This window comes from Dromaius novaehollandiae, chromosome 3 (assembly GCF_036370855.1).
Source record: "Dromaius novaehollandiae isolate bDroNov1 chromosome 3, bDroNov1.hap1, whole genome shotgun sequence".
Lineage (NCBI taxonomy): Eukaryota > Metazoa > Chordata > Aves > Casuariiformes > Dromaiidae > Dromaius > Dromaius novaehollandiae.
This window is the reverse complement of record NC_088100.1, coordinates 130914552-130928584: the sequence shown is the minus strand read 5'-3', so window position 1 is coordinate 130928584 and position 14033 is coordinate 130914552. Positions and strand designations below refer to the sequence as shown.

At 46.6% G+C, this 14033-nt stretch overlaps 1 protein-coding gene across 6 annotated transcripts in view; it reads left to right on the top strand.

Moving 5' to 3' along the window:
• MEIS1 (Meis homeobox 1) overlaps positions 1-14033 on the top strand; it is a 103277-nt gene that overhangs the window by 26317 nt on the left and 62927 nt on the right. The gene's annotated exons all lie outside the window — the stretch shown is intronic.

The following is a 14033-nucleotide window of genomic DNA, read 5'->3' as shown; positions in this document are numbered from 1 at the left end:
TTAAACCAAAACAGTATATTTTAATTTTTTATGTGCGTGGACATAACGTACATTGTGAATAACATATCTTTACAGAATTTTAAGTATTTGAGACACTTTATTGTTTAAAGAAAAGTTGCTGACTTCATCACAAGTATAGCCTAGTAAAAATGGGGCCTGGAATAGTAAACTGTTGCAGAGCTGAGGCAGAAACTGGTAACCTTCTGACCTCTGACTTTTACTGGAAAATGATATGCAACATAAATTCAAGGGGCCTTTTTTCTTTCAAGTATGTATACGTATATATTATAGTGTTGCTGTTCACAATGCTGTCGTTAAAAGTGGTGTCAACATGTTCATTAGAGCCCCTTACTTTCAGAGCAAACTTTAAATCCCTGCTATTTTTAAGGGTGCAAAAGTTGCTGCAAAAATGCGCTTTGAACTAAACCTTGGTGTTCAGAGGGAGTTTTTTGTAGTCAACTAGGGCTGTTCGTTTATTAGAAGGATGTGTGTGTGTTCATGCATATATGTGCATGTGCATATATGTGCAGATGTGTGTACCAAAGGTCTGTGGAGGGAGTTTTCAACATGCTCCTAAACCGCTTGGGTGCTTTGAGCTTCTCGGTTCCTACCACGCTTCTTAGTAATTTCAGGCTGTGTTTTCCCCTAAATGAGGCATTTTATCAGTCCAGAATGGCAGTCATTTCTGAGAGCTGATCGACGTCATTCTGGGCCGCTTCCTAGCAAGGTGCGTGTAAGCGCAGAAAGGAAGGGTTTTCAGAAGGGCCTAAGGGCTTCAGAGCTGATGCCCCATCGTGTTTCTGTGGCAAGGCCACCAGTGACGCGAGCCGAGGTGTCCCCTCTTGTGCACGCACCCTCCGAGGAGCCTGGCCCGAGGGTCTCTGTTGCCGGGACTTGCACGCAGGCTGCTTCTGCCTATGGAAATGTCCTTTTTCCCGAGGAAGCAGGATGCGGGAAGAGCAGCAGTGGTTCTGCAGAGCCTTGTACGTTGTGTCAGCTCAGAGCACGCCAAATTCTGAGCCTCTGACCAAATCTCATTTGTTTAAACACACCCACGCCTCTCTATACACCATATATAGAAAAAGCACGGTTTTTGCCTTCCTGAGCAAGGATAAAAAAGTCGTAAACATGATCCTGACAGACCAAAAGGAGAAGGGGCGGGGGGGAAGACAGCGAAATACCCTGCCTCTCCCTAACTACATTTGTTAACTTAAAAATGTCACGATTTGCAAGCTGAGCTTAGTTTTTTTTTCCGAGGCCTGATGCGAGGATTGGCAACACCATGGCCAAATGCACGTACTCGCCTCTGCCGGCCACTTTTCCTTATGGCAGTGCCGCGGCAGCCGGGTGCTCCGGCAGGGCTAGGAGTACCCCAGCCAGGGGTGAAGGGATGGTGACCGCGTGCCTTCGTTCTCACGAGCACAGCATTTAGCTCAGAACGCATAGCTTGCATGACATCTTTTCAGTATATTATGGGCTTCCCTATTTTTAGGATTTTAAAAAATTCTTTTTGGATCCATCTGTCAAGAATGCATTTGGCATTAAAAAAAAATTTTAATCACCAAAAGTATAACCCTTTTAAAACAGTCTATTTTTAGGTTGTTCCCATGACCTATTTTCCCTTCCTAGGACAGGTGAAATCACCTGTTTGCACCAGCTTTCTAATGAGCCGCTTGGGGCTGCGTTGCGGAGGAGGAGAGGTTCTCAGGGCTGCTCTAATGATCCAGGGGGGTTTATTTTGCTCTGATTTTGCTTGGACTGAATGGGTGGTTGTTTAGAACCGCTGAGGTGCCGCCCATGAGACGGGTGGTGCAGGTGAAGGTGCTGCAGTCCGTGGCGTGTCCGGAGGAGGGGTCTGGCCTAGCACCTGCATGCAAAGGTGGACGGGTGCTAAAGGTGTCACGAGGGTGGGAGGGTGCACTTTGCATTTCCAGAGGTGCCTGCAGACTAGAAAGCCCAGGCCCCTTAACAAGAGCTTTCTCCTTCATGTGAACACTTAGTTCTTAACCCAGACTGTGCTAAAGTCTATTTGGGGACTTTTTAAAAGCTTCTGTTCTTTACCTGATTCACAGCTGCTCTTTTAATCCCTACAAAGTGCATTTTAAACTCATTTATGGCCCTGTGTACAAAATGCGTGGAGTGATTACCTTGGAAAACAGGAGAGATGCTCTTGCATGTAAACATTGAAAAGCCTTTTTTATCATGCAAATTTATTTACTTAGTAGATAGCAATGACTCCGTTACAATCTATTGTGTAAATCCATATTTAACTGCTAGGGAGCTGCTCCGAAGTCTCGTGCCGCTGAACAGCAGGGTATGTTATTGCAGAGCACGTCGACACGACCGCTTATAAAGGCTCGGTATTGTGTCATAGTTATAGTACAGGAATGCAGAATAATATTATGAAAAAGTGTAGAGGGCTGTTTCCCCGTTGCTGAGTACTTATGACAAAGGGCCTTTGGAGGTCCGTTTCTAAATGGTGCAAAGAGAGCTGAATTTACACAGTGGAGAAATAACTCACAAAATTCTATTAAAAAAGTAGAAGCGAGTCCTTAGGTGCAGCTGGGCGAAGCTGAGCTCGTGGCAGCGCGGTGTTTTATTTTTGCTGTGTATTCTAACTGTGAAAGAATCTTACTTGGGATATTACCGTAGGTGTTTTGTTTTGTTTTTTTTTAAATAGTCAGACCAGAAGGTTGTTGAGTAACGATCTTGTAGTTGCTTTTAAGCCAAAGTCTTTTTTTTTTTTTTCCTAATGCCCATGGAGGCTGGCTGGAGTGGGGGAGCAACCATTTATATCCCCACTCACCTTTTTACACGGAGAAGCAAAGCCGTAGGAGGGCCGGGGCGGACGCTAGAGCGGTCGGCTGGCCCGTGACTGATGGGGTAGGGGGGCCAGAGCCCACTGGTCAGGCCTCTTACAGAGCTTGTCGCGTGTGGAGTTTGGGGTGCAGCGCCCCTTCACCTCTGCCCTTCGTTGACTGCTCTGACGCTTCATTTATCACTTCCTTCCACGACAGCTTCAGTGTCGTGCAACATGTTGGCCAACATGCGTTGGCCAACGCTCTTCAGCAGGCGCCAGCAGTGCCCGGGCTTGCCGCTCTTGGCTCTGACCTGCCCGCCGGGTGCTGCAGCCGGGGTCTCGCGTGAGGCTGGCGTGGATAGCGAGTGGACATGTCACCTGTGCGCCGGGCCCGGCGCTGATTGCTTTGCGTTTAAACACATGCAAAGCGAAGCGCCGATTATTTACATCCAAACAGAGCTCCCCAAAATGCAGAAGTATTTATCTGAAAAGAAAAATGTATGAAGTATCGCCTGCTTTAATATGTAGTCCTCTGGCACTGTAATAGCCCGGCATATTTTTTACTATAATATGGTAATAAAAGAATATGTAAAAGGCAGACAAAGGTTCTGTCTTTTCGGTAAGGTGACCCCTGTTACCAAGTAACTGCTTTACTTATGAGCTTATTAAAAACTCAAAAAATGAGCTTTTCATACTTCACAGGCATTGATGTGAAAATGAGCTGTCCTGTGAGTAGTTTTCTTGATCATTTTTAGAACAATTGATTAGCCAAAGAGCTGCTGTCATTAGCTGACATTGACTGATAGCAATTTGTCCCCAGCGCCGAAGGTCAGCCAGGCAGGGGAAGCTCCGGCTCGTCTTTGATTGACCTTTTCTGATGCCATTATCATGCGACTGGTTAGACTAGATGTGACCCTCGATTGAAAAAGACAGGGGCATTAGTCAACAGGGGCTGTTCCCAGTGTTTTTCAGGTTATTTATATATTGTGGCTCTTGAATTAAACCTAATGGGCTTGTTTTTAAAAAAGGAGGGGGTAGCGGTTTGCTCTCGAAGGCTAAGCCATCTCTTTTTCCTCGCTTTCTTTCCCATTGAGCGGCAGCGCTTGTTTTGCTTTAAAGCAGAGTGTGCACCTGTGCCTCTTGCTTTGATGTGAGATATGAGATTTAAAAAAAAGTGTGTGTGTATATATGTATATGCATATACACACACACATACATGGTTTTTTAATTTTGAGCACGAAACTTAAACAGTTGGTCCGGGTTTGGAACTCTCCGTGTAGATGCATGTTCTTCAGCAGCTCCAGAATTAATTATTTTTATCTCCTCAGGATCATGTTTTATTTTTTAACAGTGATTGAGTAGTTGAGGATTATGCTCATAACAACATGATGTCAATTTATCATTCTGCTCTAAAGCCGGAGGGCGTGAAACTGTTTTTTTCCTCCTCCTGTTTTTTTTTTCCCCCATCTCATCAGCCTTATTCAGCTGTTAAAGTGAGATCTGAGATGTGTTAAGTCTCTGTGCTTGAGCTGCGCAGGGTTACGCTGTCAGTATGGTGCAGCATAGGCAGTCCTTGTTTTGAAGTGTGGGGCTGCGCGTGTCGGGGTTTGAACAGCAATCTATTTCTGGTCCTAGGATTTGTCTTAGTAGTTCACGTTAGCTCAGAAAGTCTCCTGTTAACAGAGCTTTTTTTGACTTGGCAGAAGTAACCCTAAATAATGTTCCTCGTTTTGCCTACATTGTAGGTAGCGTAGTCATAAAATAATCCCTTTCCTTGTAAAAACCTTTCTTGCTTCCCTTCGCCTTTTAGGAGAAACCTGAATTTCTCAATGTAAGTAGCAACTTGTTTTTCAGGTCAGCCCCCAAAGATAATAAGCGTTTCAAAAGCAGCACAAACATTTCAGCCCAGTTCAGAGTGACTTTCAGTCTTTGCTTAGGAAGAGCTTCAAACTGGGAGGAGAGTCGATCATGTGAGATGGCAGATTTTTTAGGCTGAAGCTGTTGCCATCGTTGGCAGAGCAAAAGCAGGGAAAATTACTTTTGGAACTGTTTACATTTAAAGTGGCTATGGAAATACAAATATTCCTGAATTCTAAGCCTGTCTGTAATCAAGCAGCAAAACTCATGTGTTGGAGACTTCCCCCCTCCCGCCCTTATTTTGGCAAGCGATCTAAAATTATAAACCTCTCTCCCGTTAAACTTCTGTGTGGCCTTGCACAAGTCTGCGTGCGTGTGGATGGGCATGCAAGGATATGGCCCCGATCCTGAAACCAGCCACCCGTCAGCCGCAGGGAGCTTTTGCAGGCCCCCAAAATGAGCATTACCGAGTGTCGAACACCCGCAGCTCCAGCCAGGCAGCAGCGAACAGGGGCGGGACACGCCGCCTTGCCGATTCACGTCTTACACTTGTCTAAAAACTCAGGTGCCCGTCGAAATGGCGTCTCGCTTTCCTTCCCGGATGGAGCGGAGGAGCGAATCTTCGTTGCAGGTGGTCATAGAAATAGCTCTGAAGTTTGGGGTTGCCGAGAGGCCTCTTTTTAGCAGCGCTTGAGTCTTGCGCTGTGCAGACTGCTTTGGCATGGCTTGGTTGAGAAGGCTGGTGATTTTATGCCAGGTTTTTCCCCCTGGGTGTTCTGGCAGCCAGCAGGGCCCTGTGGGGCTCCCTCGGAGCCCGGTTGGTCTCTCCGGGTCTCGTGGCATCACCAGAGCCTTTTGCTGCGTAATGAGACAGCAGTGGGAGGCTCTGGCGTGTGTCACTGGCATCTCAAGATCAGTGGTTAAAAAGGCAAAGCAGTGCTTCTGAGGCGACCACCACTTTTGAGAGCGCTTTTATTGCAATGAATATAAACCTATAATAAATGCACGTTGCTTCCGGATTAGTGATGCAACAAGGGTGTGGCGGTGGCTGCTTTGCCTAAGCCATTTCCTTACCTTTCACGTGAAATGCTGGGGAAAAAGAAAAGATGACTAAGGTTGGAGCAAAAGTCTTTAAAATAACGAGTTGTATATGGGGAAAGTGGATGAAGCCTGTGCATGTCCCACAGTGCAAGAACGAGGCGTGCGTATTCACCAGGTTTCACAACACAGGAGCTTTCCGTAGCGTTGGCAGGTTTAAAATCAACAAAAAGGTGTTTTTGCACGTTTTGCATCTTGCATAAAATTCATCGGTGTTGTATGCTGTGGAGGTGAGCAGAGGTCAAAAAGAGATTAGACAGACTCATGGAAAATAGGTCCTTCTATAGCTATGAAAAAGGGTGGTCCGCTTGCAACCCCAGCTCAGGAAGCTGCTGAAGGGCCGGTTGTCCGAGTTACAGGGTAGGCTATTCTGCATAACCCTGGTTTTTATGCGGTTTTTCTAAACGTCCATTATTGCTACTGTGAGAGAGAGACATGAGATTGAGCAGCTTGGACCACTGATCTCCTCTGGTTTTTCTGTTAAAGTAATTTTTTAATTCAAGGCAGGAAATAAGATACTTACCAGATTTTTGATTTACTCTTTTTTCCGGCAGGTCTTCCTAATGTGGGTGTGCTTGTGTGGGTAAGAACTAGAAAGCAGGCATAGTTTGTATTTTCTCACCTTTATTACCCCGCTGGTGGGAATGGTTTGACAATAGTCATTCAAATTTGACAGGTGATTGCTTCTGTAAATGAATGCACTCCAGTCATAATTGTTGCACCAGAATTGTTTGATTACCTGGCAGTAACCTCTTTCTCCGTGATAGCTTTTGGATCACCTGTTTGCTGAGAGCATTTGACAGTCCTCATGTTTATTACCCAATTGAATGTCAGTAGCAATTGCAGCTAAAGATAAACGAAAATGCAAGTACTTGTTGACCTTGACTTTTTTCCACAAGATATTGGACTTGATGGCTCTATTGCTGTTGAACTGATAAGAGTTATAAACAGTAGTTTAAGGAAAATGTTTTATTCCCAGAGGAAAATACCACACTGCTGTGGGAAATGGCATCTGACTCGTGCTCTTTGCCAAATTTACTCGGTTCACCTTCATTTAGGCTGTGGGAAAATAAAATAAAATTTTTCCCTTTTATGACTTTAATATCTCTACAAACATGAATTCCTGTGCTCTTTGTAAAGTTTTGTTGGCAGCCTGCACAATAATATAAAGCAAGCGAGGGACCTCTCTGTGTTTTATGATGTGCTATAATGAGGATTCTCAATTCTTCCTCGTTTTCGGCCTGATTTGATAATTACAGGGAGGGAGCAGGGCGTTCTTCTCGGGTTCCGTGGGAAGCTGTAGTGCGCCCGTGGCTCGGGAGCGTCGGGCCCGGCACTGCTGCGGCACGCTCCCGCGGTGTGCGGTCGCACGAGACGGGGTGCTGCCTGCGGGCCGGGGCCGGACGAGGTCGGCCCCCTCGGGGGGGCACATCCGTACGGGGCACTTGTCCCCACGAGCCGCTTTCACCAGCTTTTTTTGGCACTGGGAAGGAGAGAGCATCCCTGTGCCGGCTGCCATCAGGCAATGGCAGGGATGGGAGCACTTTGGTGCAAAGAGGAGGGGGCAATAGGCTTGGAGATCTTTTGGGATGAAAGTCCTTGTATGAGCATAACATGTGACTCATGCAAAAGGCTGTGGAATTACATATTTTAAAACATAAGTCCTTCTCGTGTCAGGGGCTGCTGCGATAAACTCCATACCGCGTTGTAAAAGCTTGTTAAGGCACAGAAGCACAGGATTAAGCCGTGCTGTAGCAGTCAGGAGAGTCAGACTGGTAATCTTATTGCATTGTATTTTTTTTAGGTAAGATTAAGCTGGCATCGCATTGTGTGTTTGTGGGCGAGGGGGCATTCTTTAGGGGATTAATTAATAGGCTCAGCGCTCTACGGTGCTGACGTCATGTTTCTCTAAATGCAGACGTGGGAGCGGGGTGGTTGTTCACGAATGAACGGGGCCCCCGTCCCGCGTGCCCTCCGTCCCCGCGCTCGGAGCAGCCCCGGCGGCTCCTCCTCGCCGAGGAAGGTGCCCGCCATGCCGCAGCTGCTGCACTGTATTTCATGTGTGATGGCTTCTCGCTGGCCTGCCGACCTACCAGGCAGTGTCAGGCAAAATACCCGCGGCAGAGGCCTGGTTTCTCTTTGCCTTGAGCGGGCGCGGGAGCAGAGGGCTGTGGCTGAGCAGATGCCCGACGTTGCTCTGGCGGGTCTTGGAACGAGGATGGTGCCGCTCGAACCTTTCGGCTCCGTCCTCTCTCCTCTCCCCACGATCCCTGTGGCCTCTGCGTCTTGCATCGGATAGTCCTGAGTTTTTGCTGCTAGTGACAGGTCTTCGGCGCTCGGGAGCTGGGCTGTCTGCACGCCAGGCCGCTCTCACGGGGGAGCTCAGTGTGCAAGGATGCACAATTTCTGCATGCCGTCCAGGCCGTGCCCGCGCGGCTAGGGGATGAGCTGCTTGGGTGGGATGAGGTGCCTTGGGAACAGCGTCAGATCCGGACAGGTCGTGTTTCCCCTGAGTACCCTGCTGCCCCTCCGCAGTCTGTGGCCTGGAAACGTCCTGATCTCCAGGTGGTAGCTTTGGTGCTTAATAGCCACATTTTTTTATATTATTATTCTTCCTCAAGTTTCTGTGAGCAAAAACCTCACATGGAGTTTGCAGGCAGTTCTTTGTGGTCGCTCTTCGCAGGAGCATAAGGTGGAGGTGCTGGAAAGAAGAAGGAACACCTTATAAATAAAAATACATTAGGGATAGCCTTGTCAGCTCTTCGTGCCTTAGCCCTGTATTTTCCCGTGGCTGATCTGTGTCACAGCTGAGCAGCGGCCCTTGCAACCCTGACGCCAAGTGTTTTCTCAGGCCTGTAATTCATCCTTTGCAGAACGGCTGGAGAAGACTTAGGAGGAGGCACCAGTAATGTCCTCGAGAAAGAGCTAAAGGTGGACATAACCTGACTGATACTCAGATATCTTCCTAGCTGGATGAATAGCAGTTAGCGTCACATGGACGCATGCTAAAAATATTCTGGAGTCTGCGGCCTCTCGCTTGGCTTCGGAAGGCGGCAGAACTTAGCTCTGTCTCGTCAGCGAGCGAAGGTCACTGGCGCGAGGCTCGTGGGAAAGACAGCCCCGATCTGCCCCCATCGCCGTGCCGGGAGGCTCCGAGCTTCCCCAGGCCGGCGTCCGGGAGGAAGGCCACCGCCACGCTCACCGTTGTCCTCCCGGCAGCTCCCCTGGGTGCCCCGTCCTCGCCCGCTCCGGGGGGCCCGGGAGGGGCTTTGGCTTAGGATGCTCGCCTGCTCTCTTCCCTGCGCGTGTGCTCCGGAGCCGCCCCTGCAACCTCTGCAGGAGACCGGCTGGGTGGAAGCAAGGCTCTCGGTGCCATTTCAGTCTAAATATCAGCCAGAATTGGCCCCTTGTGTATTCTTGGAACTGGTTGCAGGTGAAGTAGCGGTGTCAGTAGTAGATTGACCCACCAGGTCTTTGAATGTCTGTATATAAATATTTATGGGGGGGGGGGGTGTATTTGCTCATATACATGCTTGCATGTGACTTCTTCCCACTGATTAGTACATTTTTATTCTGAGAGGCTGGCAAGAAAAGTGGTAAAATAACCACCCATGTGGAATACAGGAGCTTTCTCAAGACCTTTCCCGTTTCCTTTTGGTGGAGGATTGTGCTGTTTCTTGGTATTGCAGCTACCAGATACAAATTAGCAAACGGTGTTGACATTAGTTTCTTACCACAGATTTAATCCATCAGTCCAAAAAACCCCTGAGGTGCCCCTAATTGAGCAGGTTGAAGAGAAATTTAGAGACAGGAGCGGGATCGTTGCAGCACGGGGCAGCCAGATCTGCGGGACGTGTGGAGCTGAACGGCGAGTGGGGGGGGGGGGGGAGGAAGGAGGAGCCCTGCAGCTCCACCAAACACAAACCTTCAGCTTCCATAGGCCTTGTGTAAAATTAATCCGGCTTGAAGTTTTGGTAGTAGTGGGTGAGAAGATTATACTGACATGCGCTAATGAAAAGGGATGTTTTGCGCGACCTGCTCTCTGTTGCTCTGTTGTAAGCATGGGTTGTCTTGAAAGCCTCTGAGCGAGTTGGTAGGTGGCTGCTTTCTGTTTAAATGGGAATTCGGTTGCGTGGTGGTGACTTGGTTTCGTTTAATCCTGAGAAAGTAAAACTAACAATCTGCAGGAATGCAGCGTGTAGCAGGAAGAGCGTGTTATTCATCACGTCGGTGTAGCAGTTCTTCACCAAGATAACTCTGTCTTATTACATAAAAACATAGCATGCACAAATAAGCAACTCTCAGCATGGCTTTCCATATATAGTATTTTAGTGTAGATTAGGATTGCCTTATTCAAATGAATTGAAATTGTGTATGTTACTAGTACAGTAATTTTATTTACTGTTGGAGTTGATGTAGATGAAATGACTATTAAATTTAAAGGTACCTCTCAAGTAGATAAATATAAACTTGATATTAAATACATTAATACTCAATTAAAATTAATAATCAATTTACTTGCATATTGGAGGTCAGCCAGGGATGGCACTGAAACACTATTAGGTATATCATACTGGTCTGAATACATCATATACTGTTGCAAAAGCATGTGCTAATTTTAGCTTACAAAGAGGATGAAGATAAACTGCCTGCTGCTAGTTTGCCATATGCTATCCTGGTGATAATATTCAAGTACAAAATATTCTACAGAGAGTCTCATTGTTTCAGTAAAGGAAAAGTGGAAAAGAGTTAAGCAAATTTCTGCTCTGTAAATGTTTACAAAATAATGAAATAAAACAAATCTCAAATGCTGGTAGATGAAATCTGTGAAATTTGTTTTGGTTTTATTGGCTTTCATGGGAGTCAACAATTTGTTTTAGTATATATTTGATCCCATTTTATCCATTTCTCACATGTAAATCTTAAAATCAATCTAAATAAAAATTGATCTTTTTTTTCTGGTAGACAAAAATACAGTCTGAGCTGCTTACAACTACTTAAGACTCCCATCCTTCCAGTGTAGTGCGGGCATGAGGGCTGACCCGATTTTTGCAGGAGGTTTGTGTGTGCCCCGGCGGGCTGGGAACGGGGGAGCACCCGCGTTGCCTCGCCGCGCTCGGGGGGTGCCGCTCCCGCGGTTTCCCTTGGGCACCGTTGCCCCGGCGGGTGCACGTGCGCGGAAACCTAACGCAGCGGCAGGGAGAGCGGCGGGTGTCGACGGACAGGGATGTGCTGATTACACCTTCTGCTCAAGTGCTAAGCGAAAGATCTGGCTCTAGGAGATGGCAGGTTTACTATTGTCTGGCTCTTACAACTTGTTTTTTTAGGGGTTTTCACAGGAACAAATACAATTACCGAAATAAAAGCAAGTAGCGTGGCGGGTCGGTATCACGGTAGGCCACACGCTCTTGAGTCAGCTTGGGCAGGAAGCTCGTCAGCGCTGCTCCCTGCCATTTCCATTGCATCTTTATCTCCCCAGTTCATTGTTTGCCACCGAGTGCTTGAAATTCCAGTTTCCAAGTAAAAGCTTCCTGTTTCTTGCATTCAAATTTAGTTTGGTGAGACACAAGTTCAGATACTTATCAAGAAGTTTTCTTTTTTTCTCTTTTTGTTAAGTGAGGCAAAAGAGGAAGAGGAAATTAATTCTGATACAATGGTGTAAGAGGTAGAATTTTACATTTTCAGGTAAACTTCAAGTTTATTTTCCCCCGTATTCTCAGTGGCAGGAAGCATGAGGTTGTGTCCTCATAAGGTAACTGATGGGCACTGAATTCATCCTTTCTTGAGTAGTTTTAGAAGGGGCCATATAATCCAGATCTGGTTTAGCAACAGAGATGAGCATATTCAGTGGTCATTGTGATGTCCTTGCTGCTTACAGGTTTTTACTCTTCTGCACAGTATTCAAAGCTAATAGCGCACGTATGCATTTAGTCCTCTCCTAGCCGACTCTCTGAAGAGCTGCTGTCTCTCTCCATTGACTGCAGAGGGACCCTCAGAGGACTAATCACCTCAGTCAAATGCTTAACTTAGCAACCCTAGTTAAGTGCGTAAAGTAAGAAGGGATGAATCTGTGCCAAAACTTGTTTCTTTAGGAAGGAAACTTTTGCTCTGCATGTAGAAGCAGAATAAAGAGATGGAGGGAGGGTTCGTTGTGTTGCGCGTGTGTCCTGTGCAGCTCCTGAGCACGCTGCAGTGAGTGTGCTGCGAATCTCCTTGTCTCAGTTGACCAGTATTGATAATCCAAAGTGTTCCTGACATGCATCCAAAAAGAGATTTAAAAAAAAAATACTGGGGGGAGAGGGGGAGGCAGCGTTTGCAATCCCATGCCTAGCCATCAGGATTCTTGGTTTCAAGCTTTCTCTGCAATCAGGAGGTTGCTTGCTTTATAAGTGTGTGTGCGCTTTTTAGCTGGAAGGTTTTCATATGACTGTAGGAGCTGAGGACTCGAATATAAAACCTAATACGTGGGCTTGTGAAACTAGGTAGGAATCATTTGCTCAGCTTTCAACTAAACAGTACAGAGGCCTCTCATGAGATGAAAGGCTCCATGAATGAAGCCTCGGAACAAAATCTGTTACTGAATTCATTTAGTAGGAAGGACCATGTTCAAACAGCTCCTGACTTCACTTTGCTCTGCTGTTTGGGCACGGGGTCCTTTGTGTAACACTGCAGCTGTTAGGGCTTCTCCCCATATACCTTCTTGGGCTGCTTTTACATGTAAAACCATAGTTAAAACTACTTCCACTCTAAACTAACAAGATTCGCATTCAGTTCATTCAAGCACACTATTCCACGTTTAAAAAAGGCTCATTTGTCTGTCCCATTTCATAGTCAAATTCGTAGCAATCCTCACTAGCGAACGAGGCAGAGGGTTTTTTTTTTTAATATGTAATTTCTGCATGGAATTTCAAAGTCTTATTTTCATATCTAAGATAAGCCAGGTCACTTTGGATTCTGTCCAGGAAAACACGTTTGGATTGGAAACAGCCACCCCGCTGTACCCCAGCAGCATTAAATCCAAGGTTGCTGCCTTCCGAAGCTGCAAATGCAAAGGCTGGGGATGGTGCTGGAGGAGGAGCGGTGCAAACACCAGGCGAAGGCAGGTACCGGTGGCAACAGTGCAAGCGTTCACTCCACGCCTTGTCAGCATGCTTATCTCTGATTTTGAGAGCTGGCTCCCGGGGGAAAAGCCAGGGAAGGAGCTGAGAGAGGTATTTGCAGGGATGTCCCCTTGGAGACTTCCTTCTGAGCTGTTTGGCTCTTGGAGCGTACGTCTCAGCCTGCACAGATGCCCCCAAGCTCCTTAGGAAGATGGGCTTTCCTGTGGGGCTGTGGATTGTTCTCAGGTTCAACATCCTCATCCACCACTTGGCACCCTGACAGGGTCACGTTTTGTATAACCTGTGTCATCTTTAGGTGACGGAGACAATATGTGCTGTCCTGGTCCTCTCCCTTCATGCCTTTGCGGTTCATACAAAACCTTAGGCTTGCGGAAAGCCTTCTGGGCTGGCAAAAGGTGGGCAGAGAGGAAAGCCTCTGTGTGGTCTTATGGGCAAGAGTGCTTTGCTCTTGCTAGGTCTGTTCTTTCTTTGTTCAGGTCACTGCTTAAACCATACCCCTTGTAAATATGTTGTTGGGTCGGAGTCCTTTTTATAGAAGTCATTAAATAACAGGTAGGAATGATTTTCAGCTGAGTTTTGTTTTCCAAACCCTCTGATTATAAATGAAAATCTGTGTATTCCCTTCTCATTCACCTGAACCTCTTTAGTTTCTGAATTGCAGGTGAAGCTGGTCAGGCAGTTGAAATAAATTACAAAGGGCCAACTTGTTTTGCATAGAAGATGGCAGAGTGTGATTAGCAATGGTTCAGAGGCTGGTATTGTTGGGGACTGTTCAGATAATTGGCAGATTTCTGTGAAAATGTTCTACAGTCTCAAGAGAATTGCCAGTTTTGGCATTGGTGGTTATTTATCTAACATTGCACGTGAAGAGAGTGTGAGTATGTGGCTGGAGATGCTCTTTTGCCCAAGAAGCCTCGTCTACCCGGTCTGAAGATGGAGACGCTTGCAAGTGGTCAGCCATACAGCAAAAGTTGTATATGGGGTGACGCATGCAGTTCACAAACAATTTGAGAATTGTGTTTCCATTCTACTCAACACTCAGTGAATTTATTAGAAGAGAATCGTGTTCATAGTGACAGCAAAAACTGGAAGTAGCATTCACTAGGATTTATTTGACTGTCACAGGGAAACATGAATGCAGGTTTTGCAAATATTTT